The sequence below is a fragment of the Peromyscus eremicus genome, chromosome 19 (assembly GCF_949786415.1).
Source record: "Peromyscus eremicus chromosome 19, PerEre_H2_v1, whole genome shotgun sequence".
Classification (NCBI taxonomy): Eukaryota; Metazoa; Chordata; class Mammalia; order Rodentia; family Cricetidae; genus Peromyscus; species Peromyscus eremicus.
In genome coordinates, this window is record NC_081435.1 from 34,186,672 (window position 1) to 34,197,198 (window position 10,527).

At 42.6% G+C, this 10,527-nt stretch overlaps 1 pseudogene; it reads right to left on the bottom strand.

The window, feature by feature from the left end:
* Positions 1 to 4,333: 4,333 nt before the first annotated feature.
* Positions 4,334 to 9,406, bottom strand: LOC131896162 (TGF-beta receptor type-1-like; annotated as a pseudogene).
* Positions 9,407 to 10,527: the final 1,121 nt, after the last annotated feature.

Consider the following 10,527-nt stretch of genomic DNA (forward strand, 5'->3'; position numbering starts at 1 on the left):
CCTTCATTACTCCCACTCATGTCCAGGCTGCTCATGTAGATCTCTTCCATTTCTCCGTCATTGGGCGATCCCCATGTCTTTCTTGGGGTCCTGTTTTCCAGGTAGCCTCCCTGGTGATGTGAGTAGCAGTCCAGTCATCCTTGTTCCACATCTAGTATCCTCCTATGAGTGAGTACATACCATGTTTGTCTTTCTGAGTCTGGGTTACTTCACTCAGGATGAATTTTTCTAGATCCATCCATTTGCCTGCAAACCTCATGATGTCATTGTTTTTCTCTGCTGAGTAGTATTCCATTGTGTATATGTACCACATTTTGTTTATCCATTCTTCAGTTGAAGGGCATCTAGGTTGTTTCCATGTTCTGGCTATTACAAACAATGCTAAACAAGCAAAGTGCTAGAGAGGCCCACAGAAATCCACAAAGATACCCCACAACAGACTGCTGGCAATGGTCGAGAGACAGCCCGAACTGACCTACTCTGGTGATGGGATGGCCAAACACCCTAATTGTCATGCTAGAAACCCCATCCAACAACTGAGGGATCTGGATGCAGAAGTCCATGGCTAGGCCCCAGGTGGAGCTCTGGAAGTCCAATTAGCAAGAATGAGGAGGGTTTATATGAGAGAGAATTGTTGAGACCAAGGTTGGATAAAGCACAGGGACAAATAGCCAAATGAATGGAAACACATGAACTATGAACCAATGGCTGAGGGGTCCCCAACTGGATCAGGCCCTCTGAATGGGTGAGACAGTTGATTGGCTTGATCTGTTTGGGAGGCATCCAGGCAGTGGGACCGGGCCCTGTGCTCATTGCATGAGTTGGCTGTTTGAAACCTGGGGCCTATGCAGGGTCGCTTGGCTCGGCCTGGGAGGAGGGGACTGGACCAGCCTGGACTGAGTCTACCAGGTTGATCTGAGTCCGCAGGGGAGGCTTTGCCCTGGAGGAGGTGGGAATGGGGGGTGGGCTGGGAGGAAGGTGAGGGGGGTGGGAGGGGGAGAACAAGAAAATCCGTGGCTGATATGTAGAACTGAATTGTATTGCAAAATAAAAATAAATAAATAAATAAAATAAATTAATTAATTAATCTTACAGTATGGTTTAAATTCTTACTAATAGTGAAGTAGCTTCAAGTATATTTCATATAGGGGATGTCAGTGATTATACCCATTCCTTTATAGACATTTGAGAATCTGCATAATACCTTTAAAATACTTTCTATAAGCCGCTTTATCTAAGGCAAACAAGATTGAGTCAGTATATGTCAGAGACAAATAGTCAAACTAAAACTCAAATACCCTGATAAAACTAAGGTCAGCCATCAGGGCCTCATACAGCTTCTGTCTTTCTTGCTCATGGGGAGTAGTGTGTGGCAGTATTATAAGTATATGTATATGTATATGTATATGTATATGTATACGTATTATACATATATGATGCAACAGTAAGGTTCTGAGTAGAGTTTTTCTTCTGAGTTACATATAGTTCTAGAAAAAGCAAACATGTGAGGTATATGCTCTGAGTCTAATTGTCATTGAGTAGAAAGTAAAGCTTCTTTATGTATCTTTCTAACTACTAGGACAGATGGAACAGTTGCTTGGATGGTGCCTTTGAAGAAGGGGCAGGCAAGTGAAACCATAGGCCAGAGAAGGGCAGATGAAGAAATTGATTCATTTGTCATAGAAACCCCCTGGGACCTATGATATGAGCCATGCCAAGGGCTGTCAGAATGTGCATTGCTGAGAGCTGTCTGAATGCGTCCATCATATAACAGATGAGTATAATACACTTAAGGATGTTAGTGCTAGCACAAGCAAAGTGCAGGGTGACCTCTAGTTCAGAGTGGAGAGAAAACAGGGACAGGCCCTGGTATGTCTCCAGGAATGCCTTTCTAAATGGCAGAGAGCTTGTCTGGACCTTGGAGGGGTGGGTTGGCTTTTGAAATGGCAGAGGTGGAATAGCATTTAGATATTGTCTTAGATATTTAGATTGTCTTTAGATATTGTCTTTAGATATTTAGATTAGATCAATGTCTTGAAAACGCAATCCAAATGTAGCAAAGACTTTCATTTCTCTTCTCCAGTTTCAGGATCTACTCCTTTTCAACTCTAGTACTCATCACTCACTGCTTTAGTGCACATCGAGGTGGTTCCACCATTTAATTCTTAAAGAGCACGGCTACCCTGCACAGCCCTCCAACTATACAATACTCCATCGTGACCATGTCGATGCATGAATGAGAAAGGCAACAAGGAGCAGCCAGCTGATTTTACCCTCTTCTTGTTCTGTTCACCTAGTGAGAATTGTGTCACTAGGGAAATCCATCTCTGTGAACCAAGCACAAGAGAAAAAGGGCCAGAAGTGTCACAGTACCTAGACCTGCAGGGCTCCAGCCACAACACTCCCGGTGACAAAATGGAGTGAGCTGCACATTTCAAAGATGCTTCGAGAAGAGCAGTTCATCTGTGCAGAAGTAGCAAGCTTCGTTTTCTCTATTGGAACAATGATTTCAAATGCATTAAAATGTGTTTGGGGAGGGGAGGGGCAGTCAGATATAAACTACAACTATTCTCTTAAGAATAAACTCAGGCTTTAATCCCAGCACTCGGGAGGCAGAGCCAGGTGGATCTCTGTGAGTTCGAGGCCGGCCTGGGCTACTAAGTGAGTTCCAGGAAAGGTGCAAAGCTACACAGAGAAACCCTGTCTCGAAAAAACAAATAAATAAATAAATAAATAAATAAACTCAGGAGTGCCTAACCGTGAAGGACATGTTTTCAGCTTCTTAAAGGCAAAGTGTGAAGGACATCTGCATAGGAGCCCACTAAAATACTTTAAAGCTTACACTGTTTTGAATATCCATTTACTAGAATGTGTTCAGAGAACACTGGGAAAACTCTCAATATATTAGACATGGATGTAAGTTGTAAGTTCTCGATGACACTAGGTGTGGGCAGATAAAACTGCAGGTTCTTGTTTATTAAGTATTGCTGGGTGCAGAGGCTGAGTGGGCTGTCTGAAGCAGGATTCTATGTTCTTCCACTGTACTGCCTGGGTCTAGTAAAATGTTCTGTTGTTAAGGCAAAACTCATTTCCCTTTCCCTGAAGGCAAGCGTGCACCAGGAAATGAGGAACAGCACTATCTGTGGTACAATACATCATGGTATTTGAGTGTATTCATCAATCAGAAACTCTCTTCTTTTGCTACCACTTGACAGTTTTCTATCTAGCAAAGGCCTAGAAACAGGGGCACTTTCTCATGAGGTGTCTGGTTGTCTGAACATATGTGCAGGGACTGGCTGGAAGAAGCTCATTTTAACATTTAAGATGACCTTGGCATTCTCGGCATCAGACACAGTGCATTTTTTTCAATATTATGCAATGGTAAGTTTCTTCCCAAAATCATAGTGGCATTGATTCCAAATAACTTAATCCAGGCATATATTTTGGTTCTCAAAGTATCAGAGAAAATGTGAATAAAGCAGCCCTTTATCTGCTATTTCATTTGTCCTTAAGGAAGGTACATTTTGGATGCTAGAAATTAAGATTATTCTATCAGCAATGGCTGACTGGCAGAATACAAACCTTGGTCCACTAACAGCCATGATAATGAATATGAACCCACCTAGCAACAGGCTACATATGAGGACTAAATTAAATGACATTAAAATTCTCCTTTTCAAAGTTTATTTTCACCATCCTTGGCTGACTCCCATCTCTTGGGAAATCATTCTCATGGAATCTCTTCCCAGTCTATGCCTGGAGATTCTTTTCTCTTGGACTTGATTGTATCTAGATTTCCAGGCCCAGGGCTCTTTAATGGATCCACAGTTAATGGGTGTTATGAGTGATGTCTCTCTGCATCGGTTAGCAGTGGAACTTTGGTCTCATCTTCAGTGCTCTTGGCTCAGATTTTCAAGTTCTTGCTCTTCCTGCTACTGTTGATGTAGATGGGAAAGCTCAAAACTTCTCAGTTCCCCATCTATAAGTGGGAAAATTCGTACCATCCCTGAGTGACAGGAAGCATAATAAGATTATGATTGCAGGAATGCTTTCGGCACTACAAATGCAGTACTTACTAGCCATTACTACAGAGTGAAGGAAGATTACAGAAGTCACCAGGAATTGTTTCTCTGCATTTACTCACTCCTATTTATATCAATGAATCATGGGCACCCCCACCCTCACTCCAACCCCCTGTGGTTACCTCCACTGAATAGGTAGAATGAAAGGGAGAGACATCATAGGAACTCATTGAGAGAAACCCCTCTGGATTTCTTGGTCCCCCTCACCCAGTAGCATCATTGAAATGCTAATTCACAGGAGGGAAGCAACCCTAGCTCTCTCTGTGCTCCTTGGCTGGAGTTTCTGGCACCTCTCCTCTCCTCTTGCTGCTGGCTCTTTGAGCAGGCTGTCCAGGCATTTTTGGTTTGGCAACTAGTGCAATGAATTGCTTCTTCTTAAAATAACTCAAATCACTTGATTTGGCTTTACCCTTAAGCCTTTTCTCCCTGGATTCATCCCGCTGAAAAAGAAGAGAAGATAAATTTTCACATGGACTCAGTCTAGTTCCATCTTTCCCTGTGCTGGAGAAACCCCCATATGGTCAAGAACCCCAGTGTTGCCCTTTTCCAGAACAACTGACCCTGCCCAAAATTCTTAGCGATGATGCCCAGGGCCTTCTAGGGACTAAATGGAACCCCTGGAAAATTTATATTTGCAGAAGCATGAGAGCTATGCTCATGTAAATTCCTGTAGGGGTTAAGCCCTAATGATTGAGGAAGATATAAAATGGAAAAATCAGACACAACTGGAAAGGATTGCACTTGACACTGTTTCCTAGCAACCACCCGGTATTCAAGGCAGTGTTTATTTTACGTGGTGCTTTTCAAAATGATGCCTTTAATGTTATTGCTATGTAGATGGCTAATTTTCCCGGTAACGTATGTAGTCCGCGAAAGATCTATGATAGGACTGGAAAACACCAGTTGTCATTAATTGTACAGCACTTGGTTTGTTACATCTTAGGCTAGAAACATGCTTTCTGTCCTCGTCTGCTATACTGCTATTATATTCATAAGCTGTCCTGCCTCTCAAGAATCTTGTTTTGATTTCTGTAGGGAAAAAAGGGGGACTACTTGCTGGAGTTACTATTATAGTTTTCTTTGGTTGGTTGACTTCTCCTTAAGTTGTTCTTACACATTTAGCTTCATCCTTAAAACATGTATTTTGAAAATTAATAGAACTTTCATTTTCCTTCTGCTGGCACATCAAACGTTGTTACTTCCTTCAAAGAAAAGTAGACCTTCCTCTTCACAAAGGGAACTTACTTTCTCAATGTGCTTAAGTATCCTCTGATGGATGGTCTCCAGAACCCTTTGATTTCCCCTCTCTCCAAAGAAGGCAACTGTAGCTGAGAAATTTCCCTGAATTCTTTAGATTCCCAACAATCCTGGGTCTATGGGTGTATGTCATTTGTATGCACACAGCAACCAAAAGTCACTCAAATAGTCAAATTAGCTCAACTCCATATTCTTTTGCTTATAAGCTAATCAAACAAAAAAGTACCACAGTGAGGACAAAATATGCTGACTTATGGCCAGAGATGACTTGTGGATGCAGATAAAAATGGGATGTACTTCTGAGCAACTCAAGAAGAGGACTCTGTAACATGAATTGCTAAACAGTCTTATTAATAAAAAGCAAAACCCAGAGCCAGATATTAGGGTGAAAACTGAGAGAACAGAGAAGCACAACAAGGCAAAGCCAACCTCATCTTGCCAATCCTGTTTCCTCAAACTGGAAGCCTCTGAATCCTCATCCGAATGGATCTCAGCTGAACTGCTGCTAAAAAGCCTAAAAGCTTAAAAGCCTCTAGTTCCTGGTCCTCATGCCTCATATACTTTTCTGCTTCCTGCCATCATTTCCTGGGATTAAAGGCGTATGTCTTTCCCAAGCAAGACATGAGATCTCAAGTCCTGGGATTAAAGGTGTGTGCCACCATGCCTGGCTCTGTTTTCAGTGTGGCCTTGAACTCACAGAGATCTGGATGGATCTGGATCTCTGTCTCCCGAATGTTAGGATTAAAGGCATGTGTCTGGCCTCTATATCTAATCTAGTGGCTGTTCTGTTCTCTGATCCCAGGTAAGCTTTATTATGGTACACAATATATTAGGGAACACAATATATTAACACATTTCCCCTTTTTTTGTCTAAAATAATAAAAGGTTATAACTAATATAAGAAAAACTATATCTAATAAGTACAATAAGTATATACAATATATACAGTCAAGAATTACATGAAGAGTGTCTAGTGCATTAACATTTGACAGATTCAGACAAAAAAACTCCACTATAAACTTTAACAATATCTAGTCCATTAACTTTTGACAAATTCAGACAAGAAAATTCATTATTTATCTTATTTTGGTAAGTCCAATACAAAATTTGTATACAATATAGAAAAATCAAATCCAATGTAAACTATTTAAAACAAGTAGTTCCTTTATAAAAGTAGATTCAATAATCTACCTTTTATCTTATCATATCTATATTCTCTTTTTTCTTTTCATAGTAGACTCAATAATCTACCTTTTTAATTATTTCTATATCTTCCTTTTTTTTCTTTTCAGAGTAGATTCAATAATTTACCTCTTATCTATATCCTCTTTTTTCTTTTTCTTTTTTTCAAACAAGAACCCTGAATCTAATCTCCTTGTTTAGCTTTTTTTCCTGACCATTATCAATTAACAACTTGTAACCAATCATCCTAAACCATGACAATTATTCATAACCTATTGAATGACCAAAAGCCACCCACCCCACCTCTTGGGAATGTGGGCATTGTATTCTTAAAATTACTTCCTGCTGTTTGGGGGCAAAGGTATTTTTAGGGGATCCTGAAAAGAACAATTTGGGGTTAATTGTCAAGTTCTGGGAGAGGTAGCTGTATCATTTGTTGTCCAGTGTCTGCATAATGGGAAAATGCAGGGCTTGTCAAAAGTCCTTGCTTGAGTAGTCTGTGAGGCTGGATCATCTCAGCTAGCCATGTCGAAATTGTCCTGAGCAGTTTGTCTTCCAAAGCCGATCTTTTGGTGGTGTTAATCAGCTTAATGTCTTTATCATAGTCCATGTGGAATCATCATTGTGGGATCCCATCATCTTTTTGGAGATTTCAAAGTTACTTTTAGGCATTTAAGGAATTGCTCAACATCCTTAGTCATCAGGAAAATGCAAATCAAAACAACTCTGAGATATCATCTTACACCCATCAGAATGGCTAAGATCAAAAACACTGAAGACAGCTTATGCTGGAGAGGATATGGAGCAAGGGGAACACTCCTCCACTGTTGGTGGGAACGCAAACTTGTATAGCAACTTTGGAAATCAATATGGCGCTTTCTTAGAAAATTGGGAATCAACCTCCCTCAAGACCCAGCTATACCACTCTTGGGCATATACCCAAGGATGCTCAATCTTCCACAAGGATACATACTCAACTATGTTCATACCAGCATTATTCACAATAGCAAGAACCTGGAAACAACCTAGATGCCACTCAACTGAAGAATGGATAAAGAAAATGAGGCACATATACACAATGGAGTACTACTCAGCAGTAAAAAAACAGTGATATCATGAAATTTGTAGGCAACTGGATAGAACTAGAAAATATCATCCTGAGTGAGGTAACCCAGACTCAGAAGGACAAACATAGTATGTACTCATTCATAAGTGGATACTAGATGTGAGGGCAGGATGGCCAGACTACAACCCACAGCTTCAGAGAGGCTAGCTAACAGGGAAAGACCCTAGGAGGGACACATGAATGGCCCAGTGAAGGAGAAGTGGATGAGATCTATATGAGCATACTGGGAGTGTAGGGGGTGGAAGGCAAGGAGTGGGGGATGAGAACATAGGGAAATGGGAGGGTCGAGCTGGAACAGGGATAAAGTGGGAAGGCAGGGAAGGAGATACCATGATAGATGAGGACATCATAGGAATAGGAAGAGGCAGGGTGCCGGGGAGACTCTCAGGAATCCACAAGGATGACCCCACCTGGGAGTGCTGGCAGTGGTCTAGAGGGTGCCGGGACTGGTCTACTCGGCTGACCAGTCTAGTGAATACCCTAACTGCCATCATACAGCCTTTGTCCAGTGACTGATGGAGGCAGATGCAGAGATCCATGGCCAGGCACCAGGCTGAGCTCTGGGAATCCAATTGATGAGAGAGAGGAGGGATTCTGCAGGCGGGGGACGTCGAGATCGTGATGGGAAGACATGCAGAGATGACCAGCCACACTAGTGGAAGCCCATGAACTGTAGACTAGTGGCTGTGGAGCCCCCATGGAATTGGACTAGGCCCTCTGGATACAGAAGACAGTTGTTTGACTCGAACTGTTTGGGGGGCATCCAGGGAGGGGGATCGGGATCTGTCCCTGGTGCATGGGCAGGCTTTTAGGAGCCCAGTGCCTGTGGTGTGATGCCTTGCACAGCCTTGGTGCAGTGGGAAGGGGCTTGGACCTGCCTAGGCTCAGTGTGCCTGGCTCTGCTGACTCCCCATGGGAGACCTTGATTTGGGGGATGTGGGGATGTGGGGTGGCTTGGGAGGGAGGGCTGGGGGATGGGAGGAGGAAGGAGATGGGATCTGTGGGTGGTATGTAGTGTGAGTAGAAAATTTCTTAATAAAGAAAAATGGAAAAAAAAGTTGCTGTTAGGCGTGGTCATGGTTCCCTGCAGAATTTGTGTGTGTGTGTGTGTGTGTGTGTGTGTGTGTGTACCCACTCTGTGGTTTAGAGCAATATCAATTGTATCTGTGGCAGAAGCGTGTCTCACAGCCAGTCCCAAGTTTGCAACACAACAGGTTCCATTCTTCTTCACCAGGGTATTCTTTGATTTCCAATCTCTGTGAGCAATAGCTGGCTTTTCTTGGGTACCAACAATCTCCACGTGAAGATGGGCAACACCACTGACGTGGACAGAGTGAGTGTGATCATCCCTTCCACTGTAACAGTGTATCTATTCAAGAAATCAAAAAGGGATCCACGCTCATGGTAATCGGACACCAGCCACAGCTGAGTCCATGTGCCATTGTCTTTGTTGTCTGCTGCTGTAAATCCTAGGATGTTTTCATGGGGTAATATCACAGTCTGATAAATCTCTGCCTCTTGGAACCACAAACGTCTTTCCCTAGAAGAGAATATCTTCACAGCAACTTCTTCCCACCACTTGCCTCACCAAACTTCTCCAAACTTACTTTTTCAAATGCTTTCTTGTAACAGGATGGTCCTGGCAATTGTTTCTGAACAGCAGCGGGAAATCCTTCGTCCCTGGTACTAGCATTGCCACCACCACCAACACAATGAAAAGCAGCTGGCAACTTGGAGCAGCAGCCACTGCAGCCTCCATGGTCCTGCTACAACGGTTTGTGGACCCTGTCGCAGCTTCTCCTCAGCAAGCCTCCCAGGTTGGCCTGGAACACAGGGTCCTCCTGCCTCTGCCTCCTTTGCAAATCCTACCAGAGTGCACCACCACAACTGGCGGTGTGCTGCTTGGGCCTGAACTGGGGACTGCAAAGCCACAGGCAAGTGGCTCGTTTGTGAATTCCTGCCCCACAGGACCCTAAGAGCTAGACCTCTCTACAAGTTGTCAGAGGAGATGCTCTGCCTTCCGTCTTCCCAGATTCTAAATCATTTTTTTCCTTAGACATGCATAATTGCAAATATATTTTCCTTTAACATAGGAAAAGTTCCTCTTCAACTCTGAAAACATACATCTAAGTGGCCCCCTCCATTTAGTTTCCCAGGGTGGCATCATTCCTCAAGCATTTCTTAATTTACCAGTTTAATTTATCTGGAGCAACTTACTAGTTGCTTTGTAAAAATGTATGTACAGGCTTTGGGCTCCCTCCAAACTCGCCTTTGTGCTACATTGTATTTTGAGCTGTTTTTCATGTAAAGATATCACCAATGACCATATCATTTCTCACTTGATGAACAGCTATGTGCACACAGAGAATGCTTCCTAATTCTACTCATTAAAAATGTGCTTGCCTTGTAAGGCAGTTTTAGGATTGTAGGGGGAAGGGCAGAAAATGCATAGTTGTTTTGTAACCTCCCTCCGTCTGCAAACATTTCTCTATGAACATCTCGCAGTGGAGTGGAAACATTGTTACAATTAATGAACCAATACTGGGCTATGATTAGTAGCTGAAGGCCTTAGTATGCATTCTAAATCTTTTTCTGTGCTGTCCAGTTCATACAGGCTTATGACAAATACATGATGTGCTGTCTACCAATGCAGAGTTGTGGAGAATAGTTTCACTGCTCCCAAGGCACTCTGTGCTTTACCTATTCATCTCTTCCCTTTTCTCCTCTGAGCTTCTGGGAAAATGGATCACTTTTTTTTTAACCTTGTCTGTAATTTAGCCATTTCTAATATAAGTTTTCATTCTTCAAACATCTTTACTTTCTAGCTGAGAACCATGTCTCTGCCATGTTATTTTCCTTTCATTTTTGCCACTGAACCAG